Here is a 24,427-nt window from a genome sequence, read left to right on the forward strand (position 1 = left end):
CCCCCCCCCCCCCCCCCCCCACCCACCAGATGTGCTGTCGCAGCGCTAAGAGGGACAAACCGCAAGTGTTTTGACGCAAGGCAACGCCTACCTAGGTCCACTATGGAGCGATGCTTGTTTGGTAGGGATGCCGCGCACGCGCAAACGACGGCTGTATTTTTCCGCGGGTGTGCTCCGACGAGCGGTCACCGGTCTGGCGTTCCGGGTTCCTTTGTGGGCACCTGTACGTCAACGTCATTTTGACGTAGCGGGTTTCTGCGGACTCCTGACGTCGCGTGATTGACAGACAACATGGGCGCGGCCCGGTCATTTTCGACCAATCGCAGCCGGGTGATGACGTAAAAAGTCATCGGCGAAGGTAGTAGAATTGCTACAAAATAGCACCCCATGGAGGCTCCACACAGTTGGTGAGCGCCTCTGTCCACGACCCACCAACCACCAGTGCGAGGATACAGCTTATAATTAAATGTCAGTTATCTGCATTCTTTCCTTATCAACACCCGCAAGGTGCTGAGCTGTTGCGGGCGAAGCGCGCCATATAAAACGTCAGCTCTAGCTGGTGCTTAATGGAACGGTGCAATAAAATGTTCGCAAGCGTTCTGGCGTTTTCCTTTTTTTTTTTTTTTTTTTTTTTTGATAACAGTATTTCTATTTGTACGCTCATAAAGTGATGCCTTCCGAGTGGTCTCCAGTAGTGTGAAATTGCTTTGTACAGAAATAGTCCAATGCTAACCTAAACAAACAATATTTTTGCATTAGAAAGTTGTATATATAAACTGAGTTTTACTTGCACGAAAATTGCGCGAAGCACGCTTGACGATTTCGAAACATGATAGAGCGTGATTCGAGATAAACCACTTGTCCCTGAAAAAAACTGATTTTTCTGGTCAGAAAAATATTTATATATGCAATACCAAGTTGCGAATTGCGAGCGAAATTTAAGGTTTGTACTCAACTACAATGCCACTTAGCCGACGCGAAATTTTGTGAATGAGTCCTGCGATCGTGCTTGATTTCCAAAGCTGCGTAGACTCTCATTTACTCGCTGGGCGCGATGTTTTATGACTGATTCCCGTGATCGTGACTCAGTCATAAATACAAAAAATCCTATATAAAAACAGTCCTTGTGGGCTGTGGTTATATGATTTCTTATTAAATAAAATGAAATTCTCAGATTTTACGTGCCAAGCTCACCATATGATTATGAGGTACGCCTTAATGGAGGACTTCAGATTCATTTTGAACACCTGTGGTTCTTTACCGTGCACCTAAATTTAAGTAAACGCGTGCGTTTGCTCATATTTCGCCCCCATCGAAATGCGGCCACCGCAGCCGGGGTCGAAATAGCGACTCGAGCTTCGCAGCACAACGCCTTAGCAGCTGGGATACCACATCATCTGGGGATATAGCTGGTACATGCATTAAATATACAACGTTTATTGTCTTCCTAATGCGGTCATTTATAGAACTAAAACTAGAAAAAAAGCAGACAGTAATTGGAGAGCGCCGTGCTACTCGAGAAGCAGTCAGAGCGCAAGAAAACGCGTGAAAATGAAGCTGTTCTACATACGGCTTCATGCTCGCGATATCAGCAGCGAACGTGCCGCCCCCAAGAAACTTTCGGTCACGTGCCTTATCAGGTTTATGCTTTAAAACGCACGGTTGCTTCTTTGCCAGTTACACTCAGCAGCTACGTCAGTGGCCAAAACCGGAAGCAGTGCAGGGCCTATGTTTGTAATCAGTGAAACGGTCTATAGCCGTAGCGTAGCAGACGACAAAGGCCGGTTTCCTGACTGATGTCACCGTGATGATGATGATGATGGTTTATTGGCATCCACTTTGAATTGGGGCGGTGACAAATAGTCACCTAGCCTGCTTGATTTAATCAGGTATACTATACATGTATGTGCTTTACTAGCATTTTTGTATACCTCTTATTATTCTTTTTTTCTTTTTCAAAAATTTATCTTGAACCGCTACCTGTGATTTTAAGAGATCAGGTCGTATCCATCTTTTCCCTGCTTTTTTTCCACCAGTACTCTAGTCGTCTCTTGCTTATCTCTACGGCTGATCTGTTGATGTTTCCTTCCACTTTAAACCCAGGCGCTTCTGGGAGTTGCACGTTACCTACGGTTCTCGCTGAGTAGATCCCGTCGCATTCCATTAGGGTGTGCTGAGTGGTCTCAGGATCTTTACTGCAGCATACACATGCCTCATTATAATTCCGAATATTCCGGAGCGCCGTTTGCAGCGCCGCCATTGGTCGCGCACAAAGCTAATTGTCTGCCCCCTGACTAAGAGGATCTATCCTCCTAGCCTCCTGACTAAATACGTGGAAAACCGTACAAACCGTGCTGCTAATTCTAAAGCACGGGAAGAAGGTGTGTATTTACAAACGAGGTAGCAGAGTTGAGCTACGAAAGCAAGCAATGTAGGGACGAAAAGACCATGAAAAGGTGGCCAACCTGAACCAAAAAAGGTTATTTTTTACCTTCCTGTTTCCCTCCGGAGTGAAAAAAAAATGTTAACATACTAGTTCAGTTCCGGTTCGATACCCTGAGTAGTAGTATGGGACCCATTGAAGATGTAATCATTCATCGGAAAAAGTCAGAAGTAATCTTAAATCGTGCAAGGCTTGTGGTACATGTCTTTTTCATGAGGCGGGTATACGAAGCAGTCTTGTATGGACTGACGAAGCGAATAGTTCTCAGTTTTTATAATTAAACTACGGAGGTTCGAGACATTACGGTACAAAAGGTAGTTGGATTTTCCTTTGAAGGCTGCTTAAGCTGCGCTCTAGTGCATCGAGTATACTGTAGCATTCCGATTGGCCCTGTAAGGAACTGCTTCTTAGTTTCAATTCTAAGTATACCGCGAAATGCTGGTAGCGAACGCTATGTACGAAGGCGAGCTTTGTGGTAGAAACAGGGCCTCTAGCGTGGGCCTATCTTACAAAGTTTGTGACGCGGGTATACGAGGAAAGCTTTGGGAATTCTGCCCCTGCTTCGTCGGCCTCGCGACCGTTCCGTCGTCTACTCGGTGAGAACACATTCACGCCAAAGCCATCGCTCTCTCCTCAGCACGTTTCGGCCAATCACCTCGTTTTGGGTTAGAAACGCCATTAACAACCAACAACCCCCATTATTCATTCGCGCTTAAAACGTTTCAGTATGAGAAGATATAACATAAAAGCCATGTGCTCTCGGTGTTTTGTTTCATGACATTTGTATTTGGGCTGTCATTCTGAAAATTTCGAAGAATAGCTTTGTAAAACAAGGTATGAGCAACTTTAATGATAGAAGAACTTTAATGCCGTATAGAATATTTGCGGCAATTTTCTGCGACACCGGACCCTTAAGGTTCTCGCGTTAACATCCTTCAGCAAGTACGGCTGGCGCGATCTGAACCTCGGGCATGCACAAAGCGAACGAGCTTGCCCGGAAGCCGAGCAAGAGGCGTCCTGGCCGTGGCGTCACTCGCGAGTCTGCGCACTGCTAACGCTAACGCTAAGTTCATGCGTTTGCTGCTATACGCTACACTTTACCTATCTATTAAGCGCTAAAAACTACGGGGAGGAAAAGCAAGGACACGAGCCAAGCGTTACAGTCACTTAAAGAAAGAAAAAAGCAGGAAAAGAAATCGATCGTGCTTTGAGTAATTTCTTTCTGTTTTCTGCGTCCTTGAGCTTTGGTATTTAATCAAAGGCGAGATTGCGAGTCAGCGCTTACTCAAGCAACAGTTCTGATGGTGCCCGAGTCGTTTTCAGCGAACCGCTAGCCGAGTCACGCGCCGGCGCGTGACAGAAGGCCACCTGCTCCAACGTTTGCCGCATGGGCAGAGAGACAGACTTGGACACCATCACAAGTTTGGTTTGAGGAAATGCTCATATGGAGCGCTGGGCACAGAGGTGGACAACTTTTGTAAACACTGGTTGTAGTTGATCATCTTCCTAAGTTCTCAACACAAGATCGTTATAACACATAAATGATGTGCTGCTAAGAGCACAAAAATAACAATCAAAAGAAAGATTTTGCCAGTTACTTTCGCATGCGAGAGTGGCTATAAACACCATAGGAAGGAAGGAAAACAAGAGGCGAAAGGCAGAGAGGTTAACCAGGTCAACTCTCCGATTGGCTTCTCTGCACAGGGGGATGGGGTAAGGGCAGAAAAGACAATAAATGATTTCCGTGAGGTAGGTTAGCGCCCAATGGCTGCCTTTTATTGCGCGGTAGCTTCTTTGCCACTTCATCCACTTTCTACGTGGTTGTTGGTTGGGAATGGCGTTTCTAACCTAAAGCGAGGTGATTGGCCGAAAGATGTGCTCAGGAGAGGGCTATGGCTTTGGCGTGAGTGGGTTCTCAACGAGTAGACGACGGAACGGACGCGAGGCCGACGAAGCATGCAAGGGCAGAATTCGCAAAGCTTCCGTCGTAAATGTTTTTTAATTGCCATTGCCCGGCCACCTTCGCTAATGATATGTCCAGCATCAGCATTGGCTGGAAGTTTGTCTTAAGAACAATTCTAACATAAGAGCTTTCTGTGAAAACGGGCCCAGTTTATATAGCTGGCTGTGCTTGCCCTATAGATGTTCTGTTCATGTTATGTAACTGTATAACATGTTTTGGCTACACAATTGTTATCTGTATCGCCCCCCTCACGCATTACTCCTTCTGGAGCCTGCGATGTATATGAAATAAATAATAAATAAAAACAAGACGGTATTCTGCACATTCTACACTCCTGAAGACCCGGAAACATTTTGCGTTGCAAGGTTTAGGTGCATTTAAAAATAGTAACCTTTTAGTGGCCAAGAATGATTCGATTTAGCAAGGGCATGATTGGTTTATGATACAAGGATGGAGGCTAAAACAATGTCGCAAACGCTTGCAGTCTGCACCAGTCCATGGTGATTTGGAACACACCATGTTTTTTCGCGCACTGCTTAGTATCCTAAAAGGGCAATAACAGGCGGTCCCAAAGATTTACTCGACAAACAATTATGCCAATTAACATATTCCAGTAAATATGAAACAAAATAGATCGTCCTCCAAAACATAACCATGTATTTCACTTATCAATGCGAAGAATAATAGTTACGTACACGAAAAAATAGAGCGCAACATAATTTATAACGTTGGTATTGATTCACCAATATGCTTTTGTACGAGGCACACAAGCGCAAGTAGTAAACAAATAGAGAGAAAGCGTTTCATTTACTGTAATTCGACTAGCGGAATGGGCCAGCTCAGCCACTCCAGGAGTGAGAATGATCCAGCTCTCGCCATTGCGAGTAGTTAAAAGGAGTGGAATTAACGGGTACTTCCAATCTCTGCAATTGATTTGGAATGAAATGGAAGGTTCCACTCCTCAACTCTGGTACACAGTGCACATATGATTCAAAGAAGAGGTTTCTATTTGGAGCGTGTGCACTATTTGGGTCCTGATTCGCAAAGGTAGAGGTTATTGAAATAACCATGTTAAGAATTGCGATGCAAAGTCAATTCATAGTGTGCCTACTTGACTTGTACCATTTATGTTCCCCGAGCTTCACACAGATATTTTCACGTTTTTGTGACGTACATTACACCACAAAATTTTACGGACCACGGGATCTCAGAAAACATTCAATTCCCAAGCAGCCCGTAGCAGTAGCGAGTAAAATTGTATACGACCGGTAATTAGCGTATAATAGTCCATGTCAAAGCAATTTCATTTTTTTTACCCTTCCCTGAAGCATCGCAACAATCCACTTGCCCGTACAGTCCCCAGATGCGACCATACTAGACTTCTTTATGTACCTAAAAAATAAAAAGGGAAATTGCTTTGGGATGAAACAAGGTATAGGTTAAGACATTGGAAGTGATTTTAAAGTACGCGTGCAAAAAAAAAAAAGAAAAAGAAAAAAAAATGTGGTTGATCCCTCTTATATAGGAATCGGTATAGAACACGAAAGTGAAACGTGTCTTCACAGAAGTAGTGTAATGTTTATTGCACATTGATATATAATGTCTATTGGTGTTTTGTGGCTAAAGCGCCCTTAGGCGTTGATGCACCCACGCTGACGCCTGGTGGCACGTCTCCTCCATCACGACTACCAACGTCGATGACCATGAGCAACCGTCGTGCATATGGAAGCTGCACTACGCTGCACACGCTAGCACAACGCGAAAGACGAAGCGCGTAACTGACACACTAATACAACGCGCAAGACAAAGCACGTAACTGAATCGTCACCGAGTCAAATCAGCGCGTACAGCGCGTCGTAATTGCAGCCTCCGCGATCAACTTCAGAAACATTTTCAGAGCTAATTGCGGAGGCCACGCTCCGCTGTGCTGAGTACGGTGAACGCCACCTAGGTGGCGTTGGTAGTGCTTCTTGATGCCAGCGTCCCTTCGAATGCTGGCGTCGAGGCGTCGTAGTGCTGAGACCACCGAAGCGTTCACTGTCGGTGCGCGTTAGTGTCATAATGCAGTACTTCTCTTTTCTGCTCGTAGGCGGCGGCACCGCCCCGAGCAAGAGCGCGGGTACACGGAGGAGTGTTAGATATATAAGGCGCGTCTGTGTAGCTCTCTGCAAATGCGTTTGTGGCGCAATGGGTTAAACGCTCGGCGATCTATCGTCGCGGACCGAGAGGTCGTGGGTTCGATTTCCAAATTTTGCATGTTTGTGGAACTTTTTCTTCTGGTTTCTTTCTTTGTATTATGTTCGTGTACATTGTAAGCTGACGTATTTCCGTGACGGAAATACGTCAGTTAAGTCTTGGTGGACCCCGGCATAAAACACTTTCGTGTTAAAATGCTTGACTCACATTGTCTAAGCTTGGCCGAAACGGCGAGACGCGTGCATTTCACTTACTGCATAATCAGACAGGAAAAAAAAAAAAGTGGCGATGAATAATTTTCAACAATAAAGATTTCAGAGCATCCGCCTCCGACTCTATTGAACAACCCACGTACTAGAATATTCTAGTAAACTTTATGCTCGGCGTACTACGTCATATGCGTAACTTTCGATAAGCAATAATGGCTCTGTTTATTTCAACTTCGGATTGAAAAACGTCCATATTTGCCAGCTTTTTGAGATGCATCAACTCGTATTTCAAACGCAATATTTTGCATGTTGGCTGCTCTGTATTTACGCTATCTGACACTGGGCTTTTTACACGGTCTAAAATTTTGTTGCAGTTGAACTTTCATACAGAAAGCTGAACATGTTGATCAGCTTTATGATTAAAAACCAACGCTAAGGGAACAAAAATAGAGAGTTTTGCTATAGTGTAAAATGTTTGCGTTAGCGTAAGTGGGTGGGCCAACGCTAACGCTATTTTATATCCAGGGTGTCCCAGCTATCATGCATTGCTTTTTTAAATAAGACGGGCCATTGTACGCGAAGATAGCTAAGTACTGAGAGTGCACAGTCGAGTAGAGCAGCTGCCAGTAATTTTTTTGTTAAAGCCATTCAATTTATTAATTTGTTGCAATCATTGCGTTTTTTTTCAACTGCTCTGAATGGCGTGTTGTCAATGAAGAAGTTGTAGAAAATAGAAAAAAAAAAAAACTTAAAATTGGCATGTTTCCAGCCAGGTACTTTTGCCCGTTTATGTTTTTGCGGCTGATAAAGCCCTCGATAAATGTAAAAAAAAAGTCGCCGTTTCACCCGAAAGGCGGAGCATTGATTGCGATAACAAAATAGTGGACAGATATACAAAGTAAGGATAGTAGCTTTATCGGCCGTATAAACTTGTAAACATAGGAACACTAACTAAATTAACAAGCATGGTGTCAGGCGTGCACAAGCAAACCTGAACTGCATCTCACTCGATGACCACGTAAACTCGCTGTCAGAACGCTGGAGTGAGTCATCGCGGCCACAGCAGCGAGCGAATTGAGCTTCGTGCCGGCGCTCACATCAACGCGATCTTAGCCACGAAAACACAGGGAGGGCGGACTCTGAACCCGCCGCAGATGGCTTTCAAGATGCAGCCGCGATTGCTATCAATTGCTATCGGAATAATATCAAGTGAGTAACCGTCCGCCCGCATCAAAAAGCAGCGCCCTCAAACAGGGGTGCTATAAAGTAGCAATGACTTTCAAAGTCACAATGCCCGACGTCACCGCTTTTGCAGATGGTGTATACGTAGCACGACGTTTTATGAATAGTCCAATCAACAGCTCCCTCCGTTGGACGGATTAAAGTCCCTAGATTTTCTACTCTTTCTTTTTTTGAGAAAGCATATATATATATATATATATATATATATATATATATATATATATATATATATATATATATATCTGGGGAATTTAGGGCGGATGTGTCTTTCGTGGTCTCTTCTCTTTTTCTGGGGCCTTAATAGCAAATTTGTTTTGTGTGAAGACATTTAATAAAAGCGCACGTCCATCCTTTGTAAAGCAAATTTGTTTTGCAACCTTACAACGTAAAAGCGGCCGTTGCATAAAGAAAATCGAACGCAATTGCTCCTATTTCTGAAGCCGTAGCCACATATTTGTCGAATGTACATCCAATCCATGCCGTTGAGCGCATTCAACATGGCGGTCTCTGTTGGAGCCGAGCTACAGGTATTCTAGTACAATGTGGCCGAGCCGCATCACCGAGCGTTTACGCTAGTCTGCAATGTTCCACAAGTGATTTCGGCCCACGACCGTGTACTTTCGTCTGAGAAGAAATTCAGACGTGGCTTCCGGGAAACGTGAGATAGAAGAAAGAGGTGAGTAAATATTCTCGTGTAGTGCTTGCATTGTTGTGTGGTTTTCGCTGCATGTATTGAATGACGTGTGATCCTTTCTTTATTTAGGATGAGCCAACTAGAATTATTCATAGCAGTGCAGAACATAGTGTATCGACTAGTGTCAAGACCCCGCCACGACAGAACAATAACTTCGTCGAAGTGATCGCAGCGACGGCAACCCTTCCTCGGTCAGGCGCCCCTGCACTGACGGTTCCGCTCCGATAAAGAAGCTGCTAGAACGGTAAATGTGAGTAGTGACGTTAAGTTCTTTTACATTAATTACATTAAAAAGGTAAAACAGAGTAATCAAATCGAAGTGAGTGTTTTATGCAGGCGATAAGTTTAGACAAAATGGTTGCCTTACTGTGGTTCGGTCGGGCTGAAATTCTCGTTTTTAGAGAGGCTTCAAAATGTCGGCGAAAGGTCCACGCGTGTCGTAGGAACAGGCCGCTATTCTGTTTCACTTTATCGAGCAGCATCCATACCTGCTTCTACTAAGTTCTCGCCACGTATGAGTGCTGCTCGAAAAAACAAGCTGGGGGAGGAGGTAGTGGCCCTTCTAAATGAAAGCGGTAAAGACAAGCCGCTGGCGCAGTCACTGGGCCAGCATGTGCTGACCTCTGTATTAATTGTACCGATCAGTAAACAAGCGTAGTGCTGTGATCTACATTTACAAATTTACATGTAGTACTGTGAGATCATTTCTTGTACACATTTGCAGGATATAACTGGCAATATCTAGGCACTTATGTGGCTAAAAGAAAAAAAGTCAAGTTCAAGTAGCCATGTAGTGCATTTTGATGGGCCACAAATATATTTTCGGTGTCTCAATACAGAATGACAGCATTATTGCAGTAACTCCAAAGCCTGCGAATGCAGACCAATACAACATACCATGGCCTTGTTGCTGAGCTTCTGTAAGTAAATTTTAATTTATTTTCTTGCAAACAGCACCATAAGGCACAGATGGCTGGCCTGCGGCAGCTGACAGAGGAAGTGCGCAGCCTGTGGGACATACAGCAGCAGTGCCTCGAGGAGGAGCGACGGTCTCAGGGGACGAATCAACACCTCCTGCAGCTGTTGCTGGCTGCACTTGCTCATGGTGCAAGCCAAGCCCCTCACCCATTTCAGGCCCCTCATTAAATGTAAAGAAGCATAGGCAAGGAATTTTTCATCACATTTTTTAATCGCTTTAAAAAATTCACTGATGTAGTAATGATGATAGACTATTGCTGGTTTGCAACAAACAATTGCTTATGTCACCCTTTAATGCAACCACAAATAGCATAGCAGATGCAGCATGATTTCGTGCTTGAATTGATACTGCAGCAATAGGCGTGTCCACGCCATCAGGCTCACCTGCACAAGTGCCAGTAAGCCTGGTGGTGCGAGCATTCTGACTGTGGCATTGAAATTTCCAGGCACCTCATTGCTGTCATGTCAATGTGCGCATGAGGCCACACCACAATTTCATCTTGTCTCACAAATAGTGGCGATCACTTCTTGAGAGGCGGGAGAATTCGGACATTAATATAACATTGAAAGCAATCTATGAACACACACACACACAGAAACGTGATGAGAATTCCTTGGCTGTACTCCATTTCATTTGTATATTTGTGACTATCAAAGTATGACATTGTTTTTTTTTTTTTTTTTGCAACTCCACGACAGCATGTTCCTTTCACATGTGGTGATGTGCTTGCACATCTGGCTGTGATAAATATGGTTCTGTTGGTGCGTGGTAATTAATGCACCTGTACATTCTTTTCTGGGACAGTTTAAACTGGGTGCTATTTTTGTGTAACTATGGTTTGCACAGTAGTTTTGTGAAACAATGTGTGCCCTAATTGTGATATTTTAGATGCAAGTGCAAGGGGATGTGATACTTATACAAGGTGATGCGATATATGCTGCATGTCTCTACTACTGCAGCCTGATGATTTTCACAGTTCTTTAATGTAATTGCCATTGCATGCGATGTGTGCATAAACACGTTTTACTTTAAAAAGGGGCTGTAGGTTGAAGAATAAAGAAAGTTGCAGTTTTGTTTAATGCTTTTATTTACATGTCACTGCTACATTTGCAGTGCTGCTAGCTTGCACTATAAAAATAGTACTGTGTAACATTTCAGTTATTGACTCTACTATATACAAGTGAGCGCACTTGGATGAAATCTACGTGAACCCTATTCACGGTAGCCACACCGCTTGACATGTTGGATGACCAGTTGACAGCATTTTCAGGAAATTTTGCGGTTGTTGCGAGAGGAAAAGGGTGCAGGACCTAGAAGGTGTGCGTGTAACAGCACATTCGATAGAGCAGAAGGTGTGATGTGCATTTTGGCTTTTGTGAGCCTCACTGCCCGAGTAGAAAGCGAGGAATCGAGACGGAATGCTAATGTCCTTCATTACATAAGGGGAGCGGAGAACTGTCAGGGATACCAGCAAGAAAAAAAGGTTACAAAACAAAAGTGCACGCTACATCCATGGCACATAGGGCATCTACATGACGACAGCAGCAGCAAGCAAATGTCAAACACACTTTTAGAAGCCACTTAATTTTAGTTTGCTTTCAATCTTATATGTCACCACTATATAGTCTGTTTTACTTATTATAAATGTAAGGTCTACATAACCCTCGACTACACAACTTTTACATTTCTCTACAAATCGTTAATGCTTTGCATTACGTAGACATCAACTACAACTGAATTATGGAAAATATTTTGTCAGCAATTTCACAGCATTAAATGCACAATGCAATTATTTCGTATCTGTTAGACCACCACATCTCGCTGATACTACAACAGCGTGTATGCACCTAGCGATGCTCACAATCCTGTTGACGTCGCAAATACAATCACACACTCCTCAAGTAATGCATGTGCTGCGCACGGGTTGTGTCGAACATGCCGATTACACTGTCTCGGCAGCCCGAACTCAGATAATTCAATCGGGACCCGCTGTTTTGGGGCACACCATGCGGTATGGGGTCGCCATTGTTATCGAGCTCGCTACTACTGCTGGTGCTGCTGTCGTCATCACTTTCATCATTGTCGTCTTTGTCGCCCTCAGACAGCCGAAGGTTGTGTGTGCAACACAGCACATGCAGCGACAATGTTAGTCGCACGTTCTGGCTCGTAGAGGAGGGTGCGGTACCGCTGCAGACAGCGGAAACGGCTCATCAAGAGCCCAATACACCGCTCCAATACGGAACGCAAGGTGGCATGTGCTGTGTTGTACTTCCCCTCGGCTGTTTGCATAGGAGGATGGCCGGGAACTGGGGTCAGGAGCCACGGATCCAAGGGGTAGCCGCTGTCACCTGCATGAAAATGGAAATGGTGCACTGAGTACTGCTCTGACGAGAGGCAAGTTGACAACTGAGGAAAGTTACAGCATCATTCAACAAAGGTAGGGTTCAGACATAGCAGACCTCACACTGTCGTGAGTCCCAAGTGAGAGCACGAGTTGGGCATGTCCACCCCGACAAAAACTGTTAACCAAATTACAAGCGTACTACTCGGTGACCCCCTGAAGATGAAGAAATCAACACTTACTGATGCTACCAATGATAAAGTAGTAGCACTAATACGTGTTGCTTTCTTCTGCTCCTGGCAGGTACTTGGTAGCATGCTTGTAACTTAACACTTTTAAAAGTGTCAGTGCTAGCACTAACTGGTTTGATTTTTTCTACTTAGGCAGGCACTTACTCGTGTGCATGTTATTTAGTTATAAGTTTGTGCTGAGGCGGACATGGCGTTCTATTCGCTAATGAAGCGTGATTGCGACAAAAAATGCTCTGTCTTACCGATGAGGTATACACCGGGATTCGCGCACGCCTGGAACCGCCGGCGCAGCTATGTCGTCCGCTAGACGAATGAATCGTGATCTGACCCCGGTCGCATGGGATACACGGTCAGGATCCTCATGTCCGCGTCGCAGATCTGCGGAAAATGTAAACGGATAATGTCCGCGTTGACAAGTGCAACACAACTGTCAAAAGAATGAGCAGCACTAGAGAACATGACGTATACTTACGAACGTCATGTTCGCCGAAAAGGCGCCGAAGGAAACCCTCCTTCACGGCTGCCTTTTCTTCGGACGTCTTCGGAAAATGGTCACACTTGTTGCGGATCCCTGCGTTTACGACAGCCTCGGCCACGCGTCGCACGCACTCGCTCCCGGTCGACTGCGACACCCGCCGGATCGTCTCCTCGCTCCCTACGGACGCTTGCTCCCGGTGGCAAAGAAGCGCAGCGCGCCCACCTTCCGCTCCACCGACAGTCCCGTCGCTCGCTCCGCTTCTAGTTCCCTCGCCAGCTCCTCGCACAACAACCGCACCGTTTCCTTCGAGAGAGGAAAATGCCGTCGAAAATGGTCATCCGGCATGTCAAACGCGTCGTGTGGCTCTCCGTGTCCGCGTCGGCGACGGCAAAGAGCCACCGCAGGGGGCAGCCATTTTTTATGCGTTCTGAAACGACCCTACCTCCGACGGTGCTAAAAAACTATGACTTCTGCTGCGCAAAATGAGTATTCATTTTCTCTATTCATATTCTCTCTCATGCTCGTATTTTTTTATTGACACGCACTTTTGGTGACATCCCGCGGCCCTTCCCCGTGGAGCTGAGTCGTGGTCCCTAAAGGGCTGCAGAAAATAGCGCCTCTGCATCTTCACAACCACAATCTCTCTCACCGGCATGCATTTTCACTGGGCTGGAATGGTTCCAGAAGGGCGAAGGTACACGTGCAACAACGCCCGCAGCTTTACCACCCTTTCGGGCTACGGTTCTAAACTGGTTCTCCCCATAGGGCCTTGCGAGGATCCGGTTGACCTCCCCCAAGACGCTCACAAACCCCGTGGACTACCGGACGTCGGGTAGGGGGGACGTCTGTACCCTTTTGATTACCGGTGGGTGACCGGCGGCGGGTTTCGAACCAACCACCTGCCGTAGCCGTGGCGGACGTCCTATCAACTAGGCCACTGCTGCGGTTTAGACACTGCCTAGACACTGCCTCGCTTTCTACTCGGGCAGTGAGGCTCACAAAAGCCAAAATGCACATCACACCTTCTGCTCTATCGAATGTGCTGTTACACGCACACCTTCTAGGTCCTGCACCCTTTTCCTCTCGCAACAACCGCAAAATTTCCTGAAAATGCTGTCAACTGGTCATCCAACATGTCAAGCGGTATGGCTACCGTGAATAGCGTTCACGTAGATTTCATCCAAGTGCCCTCACTTGTATATAGTAGAGTCAATAATTGAAATGTTACACAGTAATATTTTTATAGTGCAAGCTAGCAGCACTGCAAATGTAGCAGTGACATGTAAATAAAAGCATTAAACAAAACTGCAACTTTCTTTATTCTTCAACCTACAGCCCCTTTTTAAAGTAAAACGTGTTTATGCACACATGGCATGCAATGGCAATTACATTAAAGAACTGTGAAAATCATCAGGCTGCAGTAGTAGAGACATGCAGCATATATCACATCACCTTGTATAAGTATCACATCCCCTTGCACTTGCATCTAAAATATCACAATTAGGGCACGCATTGGTTCACAAAACTACTGTGCAAACCATAGTTGCACAAAAATAGCACCCAGTTTAAACTGTCCCAGAAAAGAATGTACAGTTGCATTAATTATCACGCACCAACAGAACCATATTTATCACAGCCAGATGTGCAAGCACATCACCACATGTGAAAGGAACATGCTGTCGTGGAGTTGCAAAAAAATAACAATGTCATACTTTGATAGTGACAAATATACAAATGAAATGGAGTACAACCAAGGAATTCTCATCACGTTTTTGTGTGTGTGTGTGTGTTCATAGATTGCTTTCAATGTTATATTAATGTCCGAATTCTCCCGCCTCTCAAGAAGTGATCGCCACTATTTGTGAGACAAGATGAAATTGTGGTGTGGCCTCATGCGCACATTGACATGACAGTAATGAGGCGCCTGGAAATTTCAATGCCACAGTCAGAATGCTCGCACCACCAGGCTTACTGGCACTTGTGCAGGTGAGCCTGATGGCGTGGACACACCTATTCCTGCAGTATCAATTCAAGCACGAAATCATGCTGCATCTGCTATGCTATTTGTGGTTGCATTAAAGGGTGACATAAGCAATTTTTTGTTGCAAACCAGCAATAGTCTGACTTCATATCATCATTACTACATGAGTGAATTTTTTAAAGCGATTAAAAAATGTGATGAAAAATTCCTTGCCTATGCTTCTTTACATTTAATGAGGGGCCTGAAATGGGTGAGGGGCTTGGCTTGCACCATGAGTAAGTGCAGCCAGCAACAGCTGCAGGAGGTGTTGATTCGTCCCCTGAGACCGTCGCTCTTCCTCGAGGCACTGCTGCTGTATGTCCCACAGGCTGCGCACTTCCTCTGTCAGCTGCCGCAGGCCAGCCATCTGTGCCTTATGGTGCTGTTTGCAAGAAAAGAAATTAAAATTTACTTACAGAAGCTCAGCAACAAGGCCATGGTATGTTGTATTGGTCTGCATTTGCAGGCTTTGGAGTTACTGCAATAATGCTGTCATTCTGTATTGAGACACCGAAAATATATTTGTGGCCCATCAAAATGCACTACATGGCTACTTGAACTTGACTTTTTTTCTTTTAGCCACATAAGTGCCTAGATATTGCCAGTTATATCCTGCAAATGTGTACAAGAAATGATCTCACAGTACTACATGTAAATTTGTAAATGTAGATCACAGCACTACGCTTGTTTACTGATGGGTACAATTAATACAGAGGTCAGCACATGCTGGCCCAGTGACTGCGCCAGCGGCTTGTCTTTACCGCTTTCATTTAGAAGGGCCACTACCTCCTCCCCCAGCTTGTTTTTTCGAGCAGCACTCATATGTGGCGAGAACTTAGTAGAAGCAGGTATGGATGCTGCTCGATAAAGTGAAACAGAATAGCGGCCTGTTCCTATGACACGCGTGGACCTTTCGCCGACGTTTTGAAGCCTCTCTAAAAACGAGAATTTCAGCCCAACCGAACCACAGTAAGGCAACCATTTTGTCTAAACTTATCGCCTGCATAAAACACTCACTTCGATTTGATTACTCTGTTTTACCTTTTTAATGTAATTAATGTAAAAGAACTTAACGTCACTACTCACATTTACCGTTCTAGCAGCTTCTTTATCGGAGCGGAACCGTCAGTGCAGGGGCGCCTGACCGAGGAAGGGTTGCCGTCGCTGCGATCACTTCGACGAAGTTATTGTTCTGCCGTGGCGGGGTCTTGACACTAGTCGATACACTATGTTCTGCACTGCTATGAACAGGGTTCGTACACAATATTTGGCTGGAAATTCAAGGACATTTCAAGGATTTCAAGGATGCAAAAAGGAAGAATTCAAGGAGTGTTAGCGTAATTTTATTTCCTCACATGACTTAGGAAAGGAGCCCTATTTTCGCATTAATTTATCTTTCGAGAGCTGTTATCTCCGCTTCTTTTTCTTTGGCTGTTCGACGGAAACTTCGTCGCCTTTCGCCTTTCTGGTGGCTCTTCAAGGCAGATTCCCCCATCGTTGCAATGTCGACCGTCTTCTGACATAATGCGCACATTGCTCGATAAGGATCGCTTGGTTCCGGTCTCACCCAGTGACGATAGTCCGTATGTTGCAGCCACGCAGGCTGAAACTTGCACTTCCCGCCTGGCATCTTGTCAAAGTAAACACACAACGCAAACGCGAACTTCACTGAAATGGCGCGCACGAAGCCGACAAACGGTCCGACTATAGTACCTAAAAGACACATACTAGTGTGCCGAGAGCGGGTGTCGCGGTAGCACCGAGTGTGATGCCTGCCGCCGCCGGCCGCTTGGTGCGCTACACTTCGAGACTGTGCCGGACCATGCTGAGACATGGGCGGACTTCAGGCAAGACACGACGCGAGTCTCCCCATTTGCCCGGCGATCTGCCTCTTATGTTCTTGTCCCAATCCGCAATACGTTCGGGGTCTGCGGACGCGCTGGGTAATGAGATGAGCCGTTTCTTTCCGCGTCTCTGGGAAATCGCGGTTTCGCGACCTGTTCAAAGTTTCTTTAGACAGACGAGTGCACACATAGATGCAAAAAACCCACTCACAATAAGAAAAGACTGCAACGAAAGCGGCAGCAAGGCGAGAAATGAACTAAGCATTGCAATCGACGCGTAGCAATCAACGCATCGCAAACGAACGCGAGTCGAACACCGCAGGATTTAGCATGATGCCGACAGGCATCGCCGTCTGGTGGCCCGCGGCGGCAGGCATCACAGCCCGCGCCACCGTCCCGCGTTGGAGACTCTCGGTGGACGGCACACTAGAGTATATTCTAGGCACTATACGCAAGCCGAGCGAGCGATATGTCTCGCATTGGATTGGATTTCCAATGCATATTAGTTGCCAGACGACTTAGGGGCTGCGAGATTTAAAACCGAAACTTCCTGATGTTGCCCTTTAGTCAACACAGCTTGTTTTCATGGGCATTCGTAAGCGAAAGGGCCTTAAATATCAGCATGACTTGCGGAGGTACATCGTTAATTTCCTCTAGCGGAACAAATCCCACGGGATTTTCAAGGATTACAAGGAGCCCACGGGTATTCAAGTACTTTCAAGGGCCCTTGAACTTATACTGTCAATATCAAGGATATTCAAGGATTTCAAGGGGCTGTGCGAACCCTGTATGAATAATTCTAGTTGGCTCTTCCTAAAAAAAGAAAGGATCACACGTCATTCAATACATGCAGCGAAAACCACACAACAATGCAAGCACTACACGAGAATATTTACTCACCTCTTTCTTCTATCTCACGTTTCCCGGAAGCCACGTCTGAATTTCTTCTCAGACGAAAGTACACGGTCGTGGGCCGAAATCACTTGTGGAACATTGCAGACTAGCGTAAACGCTCGGTGATGCGGCTCGGCTACATTGTACTAGAATACCTGTAGCTCGGCTCCAACAGAGACCGCCATGTTGAATGCGCTCAACGGCATGGATTGGATGTACAGGTGCCCACAAAATAACTCGGAACGCCATCCCAGTGGCCTTTCGCCGGCGGAATGCGCCGGTGAAAAAATAGTGCCAGGTTCTGCGCATGCACGGTCTCCCTAGCAAGCTCGCCTCGCTCCCTAGTGCATCTAAATAGATGTTGCGACAGGGGGGCTGTGCTGATGCGGTCTCTAAAACGCTGTGTGCGCGCATGTGCACGCGATGGAGCATAAGCTTTGCTCGTGCGTGCGCGTTAATGGGCATGGGCGCCTTTTAAAGCGAAAGGCTTAACTGGCTCATCAGTCGCGGAATGTGAGCATTGTGGACAACACTTGCGGTACCAAAAAAGAAAGTGGCATACTACACCTCTACCATTCAATAAAGCATGTAAAAGTGAATTAAGTATCAAATAGCTAAAAGTAATTAAGAGTAATTTAAGAGTCCCAAAGACAAATAAAGGTAATTAGTGTAATTAACAAGACCAGAACGAGGAAATCATACGACACCTTTATTAAAGCGTGCTAAAGTGAATTACTAAGTAACTAAGAATAATTACGAATTAAAAGTAATGAAGGGTTGCGAACAGTAATAGAGACTAGTTAACATCAAGTCAAGACTACATGATAAGACTGGTCACGCCGGATTAGGACTAATTAAGATTTCCGAAGAGCAGTACATACTAATTAGGATCAATTAATGACTCCGTAATAGCAAGTAAGAAAAAAAACGAATTACGACCAATCAATAGTTATTTGATTAATTAAAAAACCAACATAAGCAAACAATCACAAAAGAAATGACCTAAATGCATTAATGCTTTCGCCGTCAAATTCGTCTTAGAAATCGATATAGGACCATACTGAACATGTTTTTTTTTTTCATACGCAGTTTTTTTAATCGAAATAATTAACTCCGATATGCAAGAGATTAGGTATAATTCAAAGTAGAGCATGGTGAACTCACTGGTCACCACTCAGTTATAAACGCTCATGGATGCCATCCACTATCCAGAAAGCATGACTATCTCTTTGAATGAATGCAGATTCCAACAAGATACACCTCAAGGATTACGCGTGCGTTTAGAGATTACGCTACATAGCCCGCGAGCACGCTGTAACCTACAGGCCCCGATCGCAACCCCCCCCCCCCCCCCCCCCCCCCCCTACCCACCAGATGTGCTGTCGCAGCGCTAAGAGGGACAAACCGCAAGTGTTTTGACGCAAGGCAACGCCTACCTAGGTCCACTATGGAGCGATGCTTGTTTGGTAGGGATGCCGCGCACGCGCAAACGACGGCTGTATTTTTCCGCGGGTGTGCTCCGACGAGCGGTCACCGGTCTGGCGTTCCGGGTTCCTTTGTGGGCACCTGTACGTCAACGTCATTTTGACGTAGCGGGTTTCTGCGGACTCCTGAGGTCGCGTGATTGACAGACAACATGGGCGCGGCCCGGTCATTTTCGACCAATCGCAGCCGGGTGATGACGTAAAAAGTCATTGGCGAAGGTAGTAGAATTGCTACAAAATAGCACCCCATGGAGGCTCCACGCAGTTGGTGAGCGCCTCTGTCCACGACCCACCAACCACCAGTGCGAGGATACAGCTTATAATTAAATGTCAGTTATCTGCATTCTTTCCTTATCAACACCCGCAAGGTGCTGAGCTGTTGCGGGCGAAGCGCGCCATATAAAACGTCAGCTATAGCTGGCGCTTTATGGAACGGTGCAATAAAATGTTCGCAAGCGTTCTGGCGTTTTCCTTTTTTTTTTTTTTTTTTTTTTGATAACAGTATTTCTATTTGTACGCTAATAAAGTGATGTCTTCCGAGTGGTCTCCAGTAGTGTGAAATTGCTTTGTTCAGAAATAGTCCAATGCTAACCTAAACAAACAATATTTTTGCATTAGAAAGTTTATATATATATATATATATATATATATATATATATATATATATATATATATATATACTGAGATTGTACGAAAATTGCGTGAAGCACGCTTGACGATTTCGAAACACGATAGAGCGTGATTTGAGATAAACCACTTGTTCCTGAAAAAAAAAAAAAGATTTTTCTGGTCAGAAAAATATTTATATATGCAACACCAAGTTGTGAATTGCGAGCGAAATTTAGGGTTTGTACTTGCAACTACAATGCCACTTAGCCGACGCGAAATTTTGTGAATGAGTCCTGCCATCGTGCGTCATTTCCAAAGCTGCGTAGACTCTCATTTACTCGCTGGGCGCGATGTTTTTTGACTGATTCACGTGATGGTGACTCAGTCATAAATACAAACAATCCTATATAAAAACAGTCCTTGTGGGCTGTGGTTATAATTTCTTATTAAATAAAAATGAAATTCTCAGATTTTACGTGCCAAGCTCACCATATGATTATGAGGTACGCCTTAATGGAGGACTTGAGATTCATTTTGAACACCTGTGGTTCTTTACCGTGCACCTAAATTTAAGTAAACGCGTGCGTTTGCTCATTTCGCCCCCATCGAAATGCGGCCACCGCATGCAGCCGGGGTCGAAATAGCGACTCGAGCTTCGCAGCACAACGCCTTAGCAGCTGGGATACCACATCATCTGGGGATATAGCTGGTACATTAAATATACAACGTTTATTGTCTTCCTAATGCGGTCATTTATAGAACTAAAACTAGAAAAAAAGCAGACAGTAATTGGAGAGCGCCGTGCTACTCGAGAAGCAGTCAGAGCGCAAGAAAACGCGTGAAAATGAAGCTGTTCTACATACGGCTTCATGCTCGCGATATCAGCAGCGAACGTGCCGCCCCCAAGAAACTTTCGGTCACGTGCTTTATCAGGTTTATGCTTTAAAACGCATGGTTGCTTCTTTGCCAGTTACACTCAGTAGCTACGTCGATCAGTGGCCAAAACCGGAAGCAGTGCAGGGCCTATGTTTGTAATCAGTGAAACGGTCTATAGCCGTAGCGTAGCAGACGACAAAGGCCGGTTTCCTGACTGACGTCACCGTTATGATGATGATGATGGTTTATTGGCATCCACTTTGAATTGGGGCGGCGACAAATAGTCACCTAGCCTGCTTGATTTAATCAGGTATACTTTACATGTGCTTTATCTAGCATTTTTGTATACCTCTTATTATTCTTTTTTTTTTTTCAAAAATTTATCTTGTACCGCTACCTGTGATTTTAAGAGATCAGGTCGTATCCATCTTTTCCCTGCTTTTTTTCCACCAGTACTCTAATCGTCTCTTGCTTATCTCTACGGCTGATCTGTTGATGTTTCCTTCCACTTTAGACCCAAGCGCTTCTGGGAGTTGCACGTTACCTACGGTTCTCGCTAGGTGGATCCCGTCGCAGGCCATTAGGATGTGCTGAGTGGTCTCAGGATCTTTACTGCAGCATACACATGCCTCATTATAATTCCGAATATTCCGGAGCGCCGTTTGCAGCGCCGCCATTGGTCGCGCACAAAGCTAATTGTCTGCCCTCTGACTAAGAGGATCTATCCTCCTAGCCTCCTGACTAAATACGTGGAAAACCGTACAAATCGTGCTGCTACTTCTAAAGCACGGGAAGAAGGTGTGTATTTACAAACGAGGTAGCAGAGTTGAGCTACGAAAGCAAGCAATGTAGGGACGAAAAGACCATGAAAAGGTGGCCAACCTGAACCAAAAACCGTTATTTTTTACCTTCCTGTTTTCCTCCGGAGTGAAAAAAAATCTTAACATAGTAGTTCAGTTCCGGTTCGATACCCTGAGTAGTTGTATGGGACCCATTGAAGATATAATCATTTATCGGAAAAAGTCAGAAGTAATCTTAAATCATACGAGGCTTGTGGTACATGCCTTCTTCATTAGGCGGGTATACAAAGCAGTCTTGTATGGACTGACGAAGCGAATACTTCTCGGTTTGTATAATTAAACTACGGAGGTTCGAGACATTACGGTAGCAAAAGGTAGTTGGATTTTCCTCTTGAAGGCTGCTTAAGCTGCGCTCTAGTGCATCGAGTATACTGTAGGCATTCCGATTGGCCCTGTAAGGAACTGCTTCTTAGTTTCAATTCTAAGTATACCGCGAAATGCTGGTAGCGAACGCTATGTACGAAGGCGAGCTTTGTGGTAGAAACAGGGCCTCTAGCGTGGGCCTATCTTACAAAGTTTATGACGCGGGTATACGAGGAAAGCTTTGGGAATTCTGCCCCTGCTTCGTCGGCCTCGCGACCGTTCCGTCGTCTACTCGGTGAGAACACATTCACGCCAAAGCCATCGCTCTCTCCTCAGCACGTTTCGGCCAATCACCTCGTTTTGGGTTAGAAACGCCATTAACAACCAACAACCCCCATTATTCATTCGCGCTTAAAACGTTTCAGTATGAGAAGATATAACATAAAAGCCATGTGCTCTCGGTGTTTTGTTTCATGACATTTGTATTTGGGCTGTCATTCTGAAAATTTCGAAGAATAGCTTTGTAAAACAAGGTATGAGCAACTTTAATGATAGAAGAACTTTAATGCCGTATAGAATATTTGCGGCAATTTTCTGCGACACCGGACCCTTAGGTTCTCGCGTTAACATCCTTCAGCAAGTACGGCTGGCGCGATCTGAACCTCGGGCATGCACAAAGCGAACGAGCTTGCCCGGAAGCCGAGCAAGAGGCGTCCTGGCCGTGGCGTCACTCGCGAGTCTGCGCACTGCTAACGCTAACGCTAAGTTCATGCGTTTGCTGCTATACGCTACACTTTACCTATCTATTAAGCGCTAAAAACTACGGGGAGGAAAAGCAAGGACACGAGCCAAGCGTTACAGTCACTTAAAGAAAGAAAAAAGCAGGAAAAGAAATCGATCGTGCTTTGAGTAATTTCTTTCTGTTTTCTGCGTCCTTGAGCTTTGGTATTTAATCAAAGGCGAGATTGCGAGTCAGCGCTTACTCAAGCAACAGTTCTGATGGTGCCCGAGTCGTTTTCAGCGAACCGCTAGCCGAGTCACGCGCCGGCGCGTGACAGAAGGCCACCTGCTCCAACGTTTGCCGCATGGGCAGAGAGACAGACTTGGACACCATCACAAGTTTGGTTTGAGGAAATGCTCATATGGAGCGCTGGGCACAGAGGTGGACAACTTTTGTAAACACTGGTTGTAGTTGATCATCTTCCTAAGTTCTCAACACAAGATCGTTATAACACATAAATGATGTGCTGCTAAGAGCACAAAAATAACAATCAAAAGAAAGATTTTGCCAGTTACTTTCGCATGCGAGAGTGGCTATAAACACCATAGGAAGGAAGGAAAACAAGAGGTGAAAGGCAGAGAGGTTAACCAGTTCAACTGTCCGATTGGCTTCTCTGCACAGGGGGATGGGGTAAGGGCAGAAAAGGACAATAAATGATTTCCGTGAGGTAGGTTAGCGCCCAATGGCTGCCTTTTATTGCGCGGTAGCTTCTTTGCCACTTCATCCACTTTCTACGTGGTTGTTGGTTGGGAATGGCGTTTCTAATCTAAAGCGAGGTGATTGGCCGAAACGTGTGCTGAGGAGAGGGCTATGGCTTTGGCGTGAGTGGGTTCTCAACGAGTAGACGACGGAACGGACGCGAGGCCGACGAAGCAAGGGCAGAATTCGCAAAGCTTCCGTCGTAAATGTTTTTTAATTGCCATTGCCCGGCCACCTTCGCTAATGATATGTCCAGCATCAGCATTGGCTGGAAGTTTTTCTTAAGAACAATTCTAACATAAGAGCTTTCTGTGAAAACGGGCCCAGTTTATATAGCTAGCTGTGCTTGCCCTATAGATGGTCTGTTCATGTTACGCAACTGTATAACATGTTTTGGCTACACAATTGTTATCTGTATCGCCCCCCTCACGAATTACTCCTTCTGGAGCCTGCGATGTATATGAAATAAATAATAAATAAAAACAAGACGGTATTCTGCACATTCTACACTCCTGAAGACCCGGAAACATTTTGCGTTGCCAAGGTTTAGGTGCATTTAAAGATAGTAACCTTTTAGTGGCCAAGAATGATTCGATTTAGCAAGGGCATGATTGGTTTATGATACAAGGATGGAGGCTAAAACAATGTCGCAAACGCTTGCAGTCTGCACCAGTCCATGGTGATTTGGAACACACCACATTTTTTCGCGCACTGCTTAGTATACTTAAAGGGCAATGACAGGCGGTCGGAAAGATTTACTCGAAAAAAAATTATGCCAATTAACATATTCCAGTAAATATGAAACAAAATAGATCGTCTTCCAAAACATTACCATGCATTTCACTTTTCAATTGAAGAATAATAGTTACATACACGAAAAAATAGAGCGCAACATAATTTATAACGTTGGTATTGATTCACCAATATGCTTTTGTACGAGGCACACAAGCGCAAGTAGTAAACAAATAGAGAGAAAGCGTTTCATTTACTGTAATTCGACTAGCGGAATGGGCCAGCTCAGCCACTCCAGGAGTGAGAATGATCCAGCTCTCGCCATTGCGAGTAGTTAAAAGGAGTGGAATTAACGGGTACTTCCAATCTCTGCAATTGATTTGGAATGAAATGGAAGGTTCCACTCCTCAACTCTGGTACACAGTGCACATATGATTCAAAGAAGAGGTTTCTATTTGGAGCGTGTGCACTATTTGGGTCCTGATTCGCAAAGGTAGAGGTTATTGAAATACCATCCCGGTTAAGAATT

The 24,427-nt window shown here is 45.1% G+C and overlaps 1 protein-coding gene and 1 long non-coding RNA gene across 2 annotated transcripts in view; both read left to right on the top strand.

Annotated features, from left to right (window-relative positions):
* Positions 1 to 24,427, top strand: part of LOC119439078 (probable E3 ubiquitin-protein ligase HECTD2) — a 99,880-nt gene that overhangs the window by 30,745 nt on the left and 44,708 nt on the right. The gene's annotated exons all lie outside the window — the stretch shown is intronic.
* LOC119463420 (uncharacterized) lies at positions 8,577 to 10,789 on the top strand. The gene is made up of 3 exons (XR_005194354.2): positions 8,577 to 8,729; positions 8,817 to 8,997; positions 9,702 to 10,789. It is a non-coding gene; the product is annotated as an uncharacterized LOC119463420 (long non-coding RNA).

Source organism: Dermacentor silvarum, chromosome 1, assembly GCF_013339745.2.
Source record: "Dermacentor silvarum isolate Dsil-2018 chromosome 1, BIME_Dsil_1.4, whole genome shotgun sequence".
NCBI classification, from domain to species: domain Eukaryota; kingdom Metazoa; phylum Arthropoda; class Arachnida; order Ixodida; family Ixodidae; genus Dermacentor; species Dermacentor silvarum.